This window comes from Peromyscus californicus, unplaced genomic scaffold (assembly GCF_007827085.1).
Source record: "Peromyscus californicus insignis strain IS unplaced genomic scaffold, ASM782708v3 Scaffold_9__1_contigs__length_137607984, whole genome shotgun sequence".
NCBI lineage: Eukaryota > Metazoa > Chordata > Mammalia > Rodentia > Cricetidae > Peromyscus > Peromyscus californicus.
Window position 1 is genome coordinate 131838801 of NW_026294617.1, and position 14360 is coordinate 131853160.

The 14360-nt window shown below is 40.8% G+C and overlaps 1 protein-coding gene across 5 annotated transcripts in view; it reads left to right on the forward strand.

Annotated features, from left to right (window-relative positions):
• Positions 1-14360, forward strand: part of Slc44a5 (solute carrier family 44 member 5) — a 316279-nt gene that overhangs the window by 191622 nt on the left and 110297 nt on the right. The window lies entirely within an intron of this gene.

Below are 14360 nucleotides of genomic sequence, written 5' to 3' on the forward strand. Positions count from 1 at the left end.
GACCAGCAGCAGGGGGAGAGAGGAGTAAGGGAGGTGGTGAGGGCAAATAAAAACAAATTATATATATATATATATATATATATATATATGAAAATATCACTACACTGATTTATTTGCATGTTAAAATGTTAAAATAATAATTTTTAAAATTTAGGTCAAGAACATGCACATACATATGTATTCCATGGAAAATGTTACCTGTAGATTTCCAAGCATGAACCGTGGCTGTCTTTGTAACAGGGGAGCATGCTTGGGAATATCCTGATAAGCACGCTGTCCAAGCCTGAGTCAGACCCAGCAGCCAAAGAGATAAAAGCTGCTATAAAAGAGAACTGTTTTGAGTAAAGACATTCCGATAAGTAAATCGTTAAATTGGCATTCCTTCTGTAGCAGTTATTCAGCTATAGATGGACAAAGTCTAAATGTCATCCTGAGTATGAAGATCCCAGCATTTCCCTCCTTTTCTGAGAACTAAAGCATTGCCTGTAACTTTCAGGTTCCAGGCCTGGCTTAAAGCTCCAGGATGGAGCACAGATGAGCAGAATTCCCCAATGCATCAAAAGATGCTCTCACACTATTCAGGAAAAGTCTAACCTAGTCAAATAGTTTCAGTTTTTAAATTTTGTTTTTATTGATTTTTTAATATGCAAAGTAATGGATTTCACTGTTACTCTCATACATATCTATCATTACACTTTGTTCCCACCCATCTTGCCTAGCCCATTTGTTCCCAAAATACTCCCTCAAATAATTTTTAAATTTTATTTATTTACTTATAGTGTGTGTGCATGTGTGTGTGTCCGTGTGTGTATATACAAGCACACATGTGTGCACACCATGATTCATATGTGGAGTGACCTGGAACCGGCAGGCTGTTCTTTAGGGAGAGGTCCCTGAGGGATGAGAAGTAAAGACCATAGGAAAGTTACAACATGGATGTCTTACATGAGCTCATGGCTTATGCCAAGCAAGTTTATTAATAAGTACAACATCTTATGTCCTATCTTCAGGAGTAAAATGGAGCAGAGTCAGCAGAAAAACCATCACATAATGAGACAAAGTCAGCAGGAAGCTAATCAAGCAAAATTCCATGAAGGGAGCACAGGGTATCTCAAGTGCACCACAGATGGAGTGCACAGTGGCCTTCAGACGATAACGCCAATGTCCTGTAGGAGAGGGGAGTCAGGTTCCATAGGCCAAAACCTTAACTCCTTTGAGGCCCTGGACCCTCAGGCAAGAGGCAAGAACTAGGTTTTGGAGCTTCTGAGAAAGTCTGGCATGTCCTGGCTCCCAACCATGGAGATCAGAGGACAGTTTGCAGAGGTCGATTCTCTCCTTCTACCATGTGGGTTCTGAGTATTGAAGTGGGGTCACCAAGCTTTGAGTCACCTATTGAACTCTCTCACAGGGATCCCAAATTCTAAAATCCTGCTTTAAGTGCAGTTGAATAGAACCTGTGTGACTGAGCCTGCCAGGGAAGCTGCGTGGTTTATATGTGTGTGTTGGACTGGGGACTCAGAACTAAGACTAAAAGTGTGTCATGGGGTTAAAGATTGGAAAACTTGACCCAGCAACCTGATCATTGACTGGTCTAGTGTAACTGGAGTTTTCTCCAGTCCCGCTGGACCCGCAGCCACTCAGACCCAAGTAAACACACAGAGACTTATATTACTTATAAACTGCATGGCTGTGGCAGGCTTCTTGCTATCTAGTTCTTCTATCTTTTTTATTTTTTCCTGAGGACCGAACCCAGGGACTTGTGCTTGCTAGGCAAGCGCTCTACCACTGAGCTAAATCCCCAACCCTAGTTCTTATATCTTAAATTAACCCATTTCTATTAATCTGTAAGTTGCCACGTGGCTTGTGGCTTACTGGTACTTTACATCTTACTTCTCATGGCAGCGGCAGCTGGCAGTGTCTCCTGACTCAGCCTTCTACTTCCCAGCATTCTCCTCTCTCCTTATCCTGTCTATACTATATTTCCTGCCTGGCTACTGGCCAATCAGTGTTTTATTTATCAATTAATCAGAGCAACACATTCACAGCATACAGAAAGACATCCCCAACAGTCTAGTTCAAACTTGGAAATTTTATTTTAGTGATTTTTTTCTTTTTCTAAAAACTTAGCTATTTTCTGTAGTTACTGAAAAAGAAAGTCTTTTATTTTATAATGGTAGGCAACAGTTATATTTAGTTGGAAATATAAAAAATACATTCTTATACTTATTTTTAAAAATAATTTAACTGTATAAATTTCATGATTAAACTACTAATAGTTTGTTTGTGGGAAAACAGTAGCATACCAATCAGAGAACACTACTGTCTTGACACTCTCTAGAGCACAGCTTTCCACACAGCACAGGCTTCCTTTCCAATGAAATAAAAAATGCGGGGACTAGAGGGATGGACTTACAGTTAAGAATATGCACTGCTCTTGCGGAGGACCTGAGTTCCATTCTCAGCACCGATGTCAGGCAGCTCACAACTGCCTGTGACTCCAGCTCCAGGTTGTCCCACATTGTCTTCTGGACTCTATAGGCACCTGCATGCACATGTTCACACATGCATGCATGCACACATGCATGCATAACTTTTTAAACGTCAAAAAACAAGTAAATAACAGCAGCTGAGGTGTGGCACGGTTGGAGTGCTGCCTGGCATACACAAAGCCCTAGATCTGATCCCCAGCACCACATATACAGGAAATGGTAGTCTACATCTGTAAACTCAGCACTTAGGAGGTAGAGGCAGGAGGATCAGAAGTTTAAGGTCATCCTTGGACACATGGTGAATTTGAGGTCCGTCTCCAGCTATGTAAGGCATTGTCTCAAAAATCAATAAATAGAAAAATAAATAAATAGCAAATAAAAACCAGTGAAGAACATTATTTAAAGATACTATAAACGTGTCTTTACTGAGTAGATTCTTTACCATGAAGGTGTGTAGTAACAGTAGAAGACTGAGTAACTCTGGGCTTACTTTGGAGCTGTGCTGGTTAGTTTTAAATCTCAACTCATCACATCCTAGAATTATTTGGGAAGAGAATCTCAATTGAGGAATTGTCTGATGTTGGCATATCGATGTGGGGATGGTCTTGATGTTTGATGTAGTAGGGTTTGGTCCACTGTTGGCTATACCATCCCTTGGGCAGGTGTTCTTGGAGTGTGTAACCTAATCACCAGAACATAAATATTCTTGCCAGGCAGTAGCAGCATCCTCCATGGTTCTTGCCATGATTCCTCAGCTGTGAAGTGAATTCTTTGGTTGGAGGTAACACTATGTAGGCTGCCTTCAAGTTCTAACATTGATGTCATGCATCAGTGATCGATTGTGACCCAGAATCATAAGTCAAGTAAACCTTTTCCTCCCTACGTTGCTTCTGGTCAGAAAATTTTATCACAAGCAACAGAAATGAACCTGGAATATAATCATCTTGAATTTATCACAAATAGAACTGATTTACAAGAAATCACAGCACATATGTGTCAAGTCATACTGTATATTTGAAATATAATAATGAATTATTATATATTGTAACATATGTTTGTTAAATAAAAGCATTAGGTCATATGTATGTTAATTCATCATATTGTATATCTGAAATATACACTATTGTATATATGGCATATAATATATACATTATACATATGATATGTGTACCATATTTTTATATTTGTAGTAATTTTCAGAAGCTATGAAAGTTCAAGTGTTAGTAAAAATGCAAGGTTTGGCTTTTTATAAAACAAACCTGGGAAGCTGAGTCTTAAATGTGTGAACTGTGGTATAATCATGATAGTTGTATATGATTTAAATCTACCAGGAAGGCATGGACACTTACCAAGCTTCAGTAACCCACCACTCTCCCCATGCTTCATATATGCTGTGTCCTGGTTGATCCAGTGCTTTCTCACAGGAAATCTCGGCTGCTCTAACTCTCACCTACGTTCTGTTTTGTTCTTTGTCTACTAAGGGTGTTACCTGTGAATCAGATAAAAATCTCAAGTATAAATAAAAAAGTCCATAGAGTAAGCTTAAAAAAAAAGCTTTCTGAGCAATATTCTAGGCCATTGTGCTTTCCTTCTCTGAGCATGTCTGTATGTGAGTGACATTGAGGAGGCACAGAGCTGGAGACAGGTGAGTGCAACTTCCACACTGACATTCAAAGGTGCATTATTTTCCAAAGTTCTTTACATTCTGTAACAGGTTTCCTGTCAATAATGTGTGACATATAAATATGAGTTACACATTTTGTCTCATGATATTTGAGAGCAAAATTGCAGTCAGAAACAAAGGTAAAACTATGTGATCTGAAGGAGTTTTCAACTAAAACTATCTTCAACCATAACTATATTTCTATTTCCTGCTTGTTATTTTCTTGGCACATGGAATTTCCCCATCTAATTTACACTTCTCCAGCCATGGGCCCAGCTCTCATCAGTCTTCGGCACTGCCTTGCAGATTGCCTCTTTGTGATCATCTGGTTTTACAGTCAGTGGGAACAACCCTTCCCTTACATGTCCCAGAACACCTCTCACCACTCAACTCTTTCTTGGTAAGTGCACGGTGTATATTCCTGCTCTACCTTGCATCTTTTTCACAAGAGAATCTGTTTCTTATACACGTTTGTGCCCCTTGTGAGTAAAAGGTTTAGAGGTTGATGTGAACTTTAAGGGGAGAGCATGGTCAGAATCCATCTATATTTTAAGGGCTCTCCATCAATGAGGAGTGTTGGAAACTACCCAAGCTTCCAAGTTCAAGAACTCTTGGGGCTCATTTTAAAGGCTCAAAACCCCCTAGAAAGGAAATATAAGAATGATAATTTCCATAAATTCACACAGGCAAGACAGAAGACAGAGTAGATTATGTAGGTGTGAAATTAAGATTTACTAGAGTCCCTGGTGAAGTGTGGAAGGAGAGGGAAGTCATTTTTATTAAGGAATAATTGTATGTGTAGAGTTTATAGTTAGATCTTATCTGCTGTAACTTTTCCCATTCATGGACGTATTTTTTCCATTTACATTTATTGTAATTGTCGGAAAGCTTGAGTTTATGTACACCTCCATCTCCTTACACTATTATGTAGTGTCATAGGCATGCCTTTCTCCAGAGACAGGCAAGTGCAAGGTCCAGGTGCTGGGGAATTAAGATGTCTTGCTCCTGCTTGAAGATGGCTAATGTCTTTGTGTGTCCTCATATGGCAAAGATTCTGCATTTTCTTCTTCTTATTAGGTCATTAATCCCACCCAGGTACACCCACTTTCATGACCTTATCTGCATAAAACAACCTCCAGCTGGTTGTGGTGGTGCAAGCTGGTAGAATTTGCTGAAAGAGGCAGAGGCAGGAGGATCACGAGTTCTAGGCCAGCCTGGGCTGCACATTTTTGGGCTGGAGAGATGGCTCAGAGGTTAAGAGCCCTGGCTATTCTTCCAGAGTTTGTGAGTTCAATTCCCAGCAACCACATGTTGGCTTACAACCATCTATAATGGGATCTGATGCCCTCTTCTGGCATAAAGGCATACATACAGTTAGAGTATGCATATACATTAAAATTAATTAAGTAAATCTTTAAAACAACAACAACCAACCTCCAAAATACTCAGAATATCATCAGAGTGTTAGCTGCTGCTGCCTTACTTTTCTAGCAGGTGGAGTCTGCTAGCAGGTTAGATCCTTCACTTTACAGTACTACTGCCATGACAGAGTGAGGCAGGTCCTTGTTTTAAATGCTAGACTCCCATTCCCTAGTCTTTTCCTTTCTCCTCCAACTCTATACAGAATATAAAGGAATCTCAAAGTTTTCTTTGACAGTGAGCTTGTAATATGTTCAGTGTTTGTAAAAAAAAAAAAAAAGAAAGAAAAATTCATCTGAGGAAGAAAAAAAAGTGAGAATTTCTGTCTCAGATGTGCCCTGTAGAATTTACTAGAATAAAATGCAAGTTTTTGTAGCTTTTGCTTATCCAAGGAAACAGGACTCCAGAAGAGAGTGAGATGTGTCCGCAGACTTTCCAAGAGATTTTTCTTGTTGTGTAAAACAGAACCCTGAGCTCTATCATTCTGCCTCTCATGACAGCATAGCTGGGTCAAACAGAAATTGAGGTGGACCTGCTTGCTTCTCTTCCCTCTGTTTACAATTCCAAGTGACTGGACTGGTGAGATATTACTTTCTACACTTTTCCTCAAGTAGCACACAAGTATCAGCCTCCATGCAGTATGGAGACAATTAGTAACCCTATCTGTTGTTTGTATCTCTTGGATCATTGTGCATTGTGGGCAGAGATTATGTACCAATTCAGATTTTCACACCTACATTTGAATCTCAGGAATAGGGAAACATTTGGGGCAATGTTATCATCCATCTTCTTGAGTCTTAGCAAAAGTCAAGAGTTTATAAACACTTTGATTTTGCTCTCATCAATAACTGGTTGGTGATAGGAGGAAACAGGGGAATACTATCCAGGAACCAAACTGTTCTACCCTGTGACAAATGATCAAATCCTTCCTGATTTTCTCTAGCCATGTTCAGTCCTAAGTTACAGGAAAAAATATTTTACTCAAATCTAAGGTTAAAGACAATTTCTGCCTCCTTCCTTTGTGTAAGTTGTTTTATACTTACATAATATGAAGACTATCATTTTCCCACAGTCTTCATGAATTTTTTGTGCTCTTGTTTCAATTAGATAGATAGAAAAGCAAATGAAGTCGCTTACAGTCTATTTGGGATGAGTAGATATGTTCTCTGATTGTGGACTTGTTCTTACACTGTTTGGAGGGAGAGGGAAAGGGCCCGTGTGGTAATAAGGTGTGTGACCTGTGAAGCTGGAAGAGCGGCAGATTTCTTATATGATTAGTGTCACAGGTCTTACTTTTGGTGCTTTGTCGAGCAATAAAACACAAATATGACTAGAAATACTAGAACACCCAAGTGGGTAACCTTCAAATTCAGTTCATGTTCTTGCTTGCATCCGGACTCCTTTTAAATCAACATTGACCCTGAATTTTATTTATTACGAGAGGCTGTGTGATTATCCCATAATCCATGGCTCTTCTATAGAACAAACTGACTGGTTTGTCACAGTGGTCAAAGAACTCAGGTTGTTCAAAACTTTATTTTCAGTGCCCCAGATGCCCACCCATAAATCAGCCCTGCCTAAAAATCAGTCTGCTTAGAGGCAGCCCATGTTCTCTGTGTGTTTGCTCTTGCCAGATCTATGGAGGTGAAGGCTGCTTCCTTCAGGAAATACTATGTTTTGTCCCTTTTATTTATTAATTGTATAGTGTAGCGGGTTTCTTCTTTCATTTTTGACATTTTATATATGCACACAATATATCACGACCATATTTCCACCCCACTGCTCTCTTTTATCCCACTCCTATCCCTGTAAAGCCCATCTTCTACCTGGACCCCTCCTACTCTCAGGCCCTACTGCTTTGTGCGGGCCGTGTGCATGTGGCCACAGATGCTGTGTGCTTATGATAGCATTGGCTCTGTCATGTCCAGGAGATAGCATTTCACAAGACTCCTCTCCATCCCTCAGCTCCTACAGTCTCGCCACCTCCTTCTCTGTGAGATTCTCTGGGTCTTGAAGTGGTAATGTAAGTGTCCTATTTAGGACTGATGACTCAATACTCCTCCATTCTTAGCATTTTCATCAGTTCTGATTATCTATATTAATCATTACCCACTGCAAAAATAAGCTTCTTTAGCCAAGACATACAGCAGCAATAGTCTAAGGTTATAAATATCTAAAGGTAGGTTGGCTATATGTCCAGCTAGCTTAGTATCAATAATAAGCTTTCCCTATAATGTGTGACATCCCCATAGATCCCACCCCCTGTTTTACAGAACAGTGTATGGACTTCTTCCTGTGTCACAATCCTCAAATCCAATCATATGGTGTTTGGTTATCCCCAAGACAGTTACGCCAGGTTATACCAGTGGGAGCATCTTGACTGGCAGGTTGGTACTGTCATATGCAGGATTCACAGTTGGATGAAGCTATTCGTGTGTTTTCTCTCCCATCGGCCTTTATAGCACCTTCCATCACTATGAGGGGAGGAGGCTTCCAGCTTTGTTTCAGCTTGATTTATCAGAGTGCTGTAGCTCCAGCATATGGTGCCTTCAGCAACAGGGCCTTACCATACAGTTCCGGCAGCTATTACTTTTAAGGTTATAACTGACTCGCTTATGCTTTGTGCCCATGTAGAGCAACTTATTTTAAATATTGATGTGGAATATTTGAAAACCATCCTTGTGATTAGAAAAATCTTTATTAAGCAAGGATATTTGACATTCTTGGAGTAGTACAGGATGGCTTAGCATCTCCTGTGTTTAGGAGACAAATACCCATCATAAGGTTAGGTGTCTCTGTACTCAGTTTAAGTGAGTGCTGGAAGAGTCTCTTTTGTGTTTCCACTCATTTTTCCTGTGTGGTGTGAGGTCATGTTTCTACCTGAGATAGGTTCCTGGAATCTGCATTATTTCCTGGGTGTGGTACTGTCATTAGGTGTCAAAGCATGGCTCTGTGTCATTCCAAATCTCACCCCATCATGCTTTTGGCATCACCTCCCTCCTTTCTCACTGGTCAGCTCTCTCCACCCTCTGTCTTAATCAGGCCAGCAATCTCCCTGTTGCTTCATCTGCTTCAACTTTCCTGTGTCTTCTGTGTCTTGCAGACTGCATGGTAAGTGGGTTGTTTTCCAGAAAATTCTAAAAGCCTTGTACATCTTACTCTGACATGTCCAATTCCTTTGTCACAGTTGGGCCTGTTGTTTCACTCTGGTGTCTCAGTGACATCTTGTCCTCTAAGTGGCTTAAAGTTTCTTTTCCAAAAGTTGTCCCCAAAAGGTTGTCCCTAGAAGAAATCTTTCTAGAATCGTTGGTGCCACTAATACCCACGTGTCAACTCAGTCAGAGTTGGTTTGTGCTGTTCTACAATGACGACTTGGGTTATTAGCATTTTAGATTTACACATACACATACATTGTATATACATGGTTTCCATGTTAGATTTACCCCTGGAGGTAGACATGGTTTCCTACCTCCCCTTTTCTCCCTATTACTGTTTTTGTGGATATCAAAAGATGGAAGGGCTGGAGAAGAAAATCATTCTTCTCTCAATGTTGGTTCTAGAGATAGTGCCTGATCTGGTGTCTGGGTGAGTCAGCACTACAGGCAGCTCCCTTCCTTGCATCTTCTGCTAAACCTCAAAGACATACTGTGTCATTACACATTAGAGGTAGGGTTAGTTGTGGAGGTGTGACAGGGCAGTGTGAGTCTAGTGGTATATCAGTGTACCTTTCATTCATGCTCCAATCTACCTTAGTTGGTGCTTGCTAGGACCAATTGTCTATTTGATTTTATAATCACAATTAAATATGAACATTCAAATGACACTGACATTCTTTTTAGAAATGTGTTCTTAAATATTTATTGAGTACTTAGTGTGTGGGAATGTATATGTGTGCTGCATGTGTATGTGCATGTCTATGTATCTGTGTTCATATGTGTATGTATGTGTGCTTGTCTGTATGTGTGTATGTATGTGTGTGTATATGTATGAGTGTGCTGGGCAATAATATATGAATTAGGAATAGAGCACTAGCTAAATTCTAGTTTCTGCTCTAAAAGGCTGTTCACTAACCCAGTAGGATAAATAGTCTTGTGAATTAACCTGCCATTGCTAGAATACTGAGTTACCACTTGTGTGACTGAAAATAACAGAAATCCTAAGGCGCTCTCAGTGGGCTAAGACCAGGCACCCCAGGGGACACTCCTTCTAAGACTCAGCATGGGGGAAGGCCCACTGCCTCTGGCCCAGCTTTTACAGGCTGCTGTCCTTGTGGCCTTCTCACTCATCCTCAAAGCCAACAACCAGTGAGTTCTCGGATGTCACATCCTTCCAACCATGCTTCCATTGTCCCTTTTCCTTATTGACTTTGTCCTTCTCTTGTCCATCTGAGGACGCTGTGAATCACATCATGAAGATGCTCCAGAATAACCTTCCCACACCATGTTGAATCACATCAGCAGCACCTTCCCCTCAACAAGAAACATCTTCACAATGTCTGAGATTGAAGACGTGACCCTCTTGAGGATGACAATGTCTGTGCCATATCATGCCTTGATGTGCAGTGTGTTGAGTAAACAATGGGTAGGTGTTTCAGAGTTGAATGGAAGCAGCTCCTTTGGAGCGGGGTTGAGTGCAAACTCTCAGCCCTGATCCCCAGAAGGTGAGCTCCACACATTGGCACAGCAGCTGTAGAATGTCAATTCTTTCTTGTCCTTGAAGAGGAATGGAGATTCTGTGAGGGGAGGTGGGGACTTTCCTAGCCATTGCCGTTACCAGGATTTCACTCAGGCTTCCCCTGGGTTTTGAGGTCATCATGATCTCTGTCAAACAAGTTCACACGGGACACAGCATCATGTTGAAGCCAGGCAGAGGTTGCTACAGAACAGTATGAGGCACTTAACAAGAGTGAGAGTAGACAGTGGCTGGAGGGACAGTCGAGGAGAAAACGCTCTCATGGGTGGAGAGTTGGCACTAGCCAAAGGAACTGCTGTGACAACTTGTATGTTTAGTGAGGCTTTACACAGCTCTTAAAGTTTCTGGGACACACAGCTTCCTGACTTTCTTGTCCTACTGATTGACAGGTCCATTTGGATAGTCCCACACTGGAGGAAACAGTACCAGAAAATTGCCAGCTGGATGGTAATCTTACAGTCTTTTAGGAAGTTCAGAATGTCATGTCTCCATGAATAGTGAGGTTTGCTGAGGTTCTATTCTCATGATCACTAATCAAAATCCTACAGTTTTATTTCTTGGTTTTTACTGATTGTGATGGGGGTGGGGAACATCCTCAGCGACCTCCGAACTTTCTCGTATGAGGAACTGCCCTCATGAATAAAGGAAGAAGAGGAAAACGCCACACTAGTCAGAGGGACTGGGCCTGCAAAACATCTGACTGTGGAGAAAGCCACAGGCCACACAGAATTCCCAGAAGGCCAAGTGTAAAGTGGGGGGTATTGAGAGGTCTTGAGAGAGTGCAGATCCTGGGTGGCCATGTGTATTGGGTTGAGCAAGGGAACATCCTACTGTCAGAAACAGTAGCAAAACATGGTTCCTTCTTCATTGACGTGGGGGTCACCCTTTCCTTGGGTGAAGCAATAGGTCCTCTTTGTAGACAAAGTACAATGAACACTTAGGGGATAGGATGAGAACTTGAGTGTTCATAGTTCTCCACTAGCTCTTGGTGAGAATCTTGATTTCATGTTTCTCCATTTTCTCATTCTTGTTGGAAGACTGTCTGACCTTCCTACCCCTAAAACACTGATTCACCTGATGGGATTCTCCACAGAAAAATATTCCCAAAGCAATCAAATTAATTCTTTAGATTTTTCATTAATTTATTTAACTATTTATTTTGTCTGTGGGTGGACACACATATGGAGGTCAGGGGAAAACCTGTGAGAATTAGTTCTCTCCTCCACCATGTGGGTCCTAGGAATAGAACTAAGGTCATCAGGTTCAGAGGTAGGTGCCTCTACCCACTGACCCATCCTGTCAGCCCCTAGATTTTTAATTTTTATACTGATCAGTAGTGGTAATATTGTTATTTTCACTGAGAAACATATTTCATTTAAAAGAAAAAAATCTTTCTGGATATGCCTGGCTAACGGGTCTTGACATTTACTTTCAGTTCAATGGTGTGAAATCTGTGCACAGAATTGAATCAATGGACTTGCTTCATTTTCCTTAATCTTCATGAATTATTTCTACTGAGGAAGTTACTTTGTATGAAGGCAGCACACTCATTCTGTTAACTACAGTAACAACTGTTTTTGCTTTTTAATAAAAGGTGTTAGTAATTTCATTGTCATAATAATTGCATGATCAAAAATCAGAAGCTTATAAAATATGACCTAATTTTAGTTTTTTATTTCATTTTAAGTAGGAAATGTGAATTGAATTCACCCCGCTAAGCCATGTGACAGTGAAGCTCTGAGGCTCTTCATCTGGCTTCTGTGACTGTTTATTCCAGAGATGTGATCAGGAAATAAAAACATTTGCATCACAATACAAATTCCGCTAGCATGCAGGGTGGGATGAAGCCATTATGTGCCAGTTGTCAAGGCTGAGTGAGATCAGCCAAATCTTACCCTTTGACAGAGACTGTAGAGTATTTTGAGCTCAAATATAAGACAGCTGGGACTTAACAATCAGAAGGCATTGGCTTCTCATGCAGACTTGACAAGGACCTTTCAGTATGTTTCTTATTTGATGAGGTACCAACCACAACAAACAGAAGGGAACCCACGTATTTAAAATCAGTTTCAGCTATCTTTAATGTAAGAATCAGATAACTGCAGGATCAGTGTTAGCACATAGCCACTTTCAAATCTGCCTTTTATCTCTATCCATCTATGGAAGAGCTCAGTGGTTCACAGCTAGCTGGTCTACCTTCCCATCTTTTACTTGTTGATATCTGAGTGAGGTAGAGAGTATGTCACGTTGCCCTTCTGTGACTCAGTATTCCTACTTATAAAATGGCATGAATATAAAGTGATACTTCACAAAACTATTGGGAGCACTAAATAGAGAAGAGCTGTTGATGGTACAGCTCAAGAGAGTGCAATTCACATTGTGTTCTATCTGGAACATTATGGATTGGGAGATTGGTGTATAAAGTGTTTAGAGGCCTTGATACAAATGAACACTGTGGTGGTTTGAAAGAAAAATGGCCCCCAAAGGGAGTGGCACTATTAGGAGGTGTGACTTTGTTGGAGTAGGTGTGGTCTTGTTGGAGGAAGTGTGTCACCATGGGGGTGGGCTTTGAGCTCTCCTATGTTCAAGCCATGTTCAGAATGAGTCAGTTCACTTCCTGTAGCCTGTGGATCAAGAGGTAGAACTCTGAGCTCCTTCTCCAGCATCATGTCTACACCCACCATGATGATAATGGACTAAACCTCTGAACTACAAGCTAGTCCCAAGTAAATGTTTTCTTTTATAAGCTTTGCCTTGTTCATGGAGTCTCATCACAGCAATAGAAACCTTAACTAAGACAAATATTTATTTTTTTAAATGGGAATTTAAGGTCATTCCTTTTCCTTGAAATTCTTTGACTTTCTTGAATGTTGCCTTTTCAATTTCAGCTAGTTATAAGCAAGAAAAAGAGGTATGAAGAAAACACTCAGTAGTAGATCACTTGCCTAGGATCTCAGCATCACACACACACACACGCACACACACACACACACACACACACACACACACACACACACACACACATACATACACACACACACACACACACACACACACACACACACACACACACATACACACAAACACACGTGTGCATGCATGAAAGATGGAAACTCTGCAAAACCCTGCCGTATACCTGTTGAAATTCAGCCTAGTTCTCGGGAGGGAATATATTGTGGTGTTCAAAGATGGCCACCCTTCCAGCTCTCTGGTTCTATCTTCATTTCCTTCAGCTCTTTCTTTCCAAAAACAGATTTCTCTCTCTTACAAAAATTTTTCTTTCTTTCTTTCTTTCTTTCTTTCTTTCTTTCTTTCTTTCTTTCTTTCTTTCTTTCTTTCTTTCTTTCTTTTGTTCTTTCTTTCTTTCTTTCTTTCTTTCTTTCTTTCTTCCTTGCTTGTTTTCTTGCTTTCTTTTCATATTTATTTCTAAGTGGTTGTGGGAGGTATATGCCATGTTGTGCTTTTAGACCCCAGAGAACAACCTTCAGGAGTTGATTTTCTCCTTCTACCATATAAGTTCATATAAGAAATCAAACTCAGGTCATCAGGCTTAACTGGTATCAATCATCTTTACTCACTGAACTATCTTGCTGGTTTCAAATGCCAGATTTCTCTAAATCTCTCATTTTCAAGGTTTGTATCTTGTAGGTCCCATTTCCTACTCACTCTACCTATTCTAATGTTACATTTCTGGGGTAAAGAATATGACCAGCCCAGTTCACCCCTGTGTTTAAACCAGACCCAGTTGCCCATGACCTTGGAACAGGTGGAAGGAAGAAGCCGCATTAGAGACTTGTTCCTGTGCACTGGGACACAGGAACTCCATTTCCAGATAAAGGAGGATGCAGAAACACCTAAAACCATCTATAGCAAGGCAGCCAGACCAGTAGTTCAAATAAGAGAAGCTGACAATGAGTCAAAACTTGGTGTTGAAGAATATAGAGACTGGCTTCTTATTGGAGTTTGTCTTGCACCATTGGGCCCTGGGATCAGTGTGGTTGCCATGGAGTGGGCAGTCAGTGGACTTCAGGTGGACAGACCATTCATCTACTCTGCCACTGTGGACAGAGTCCTTAGTCTCTCTGTGCCACATTGTC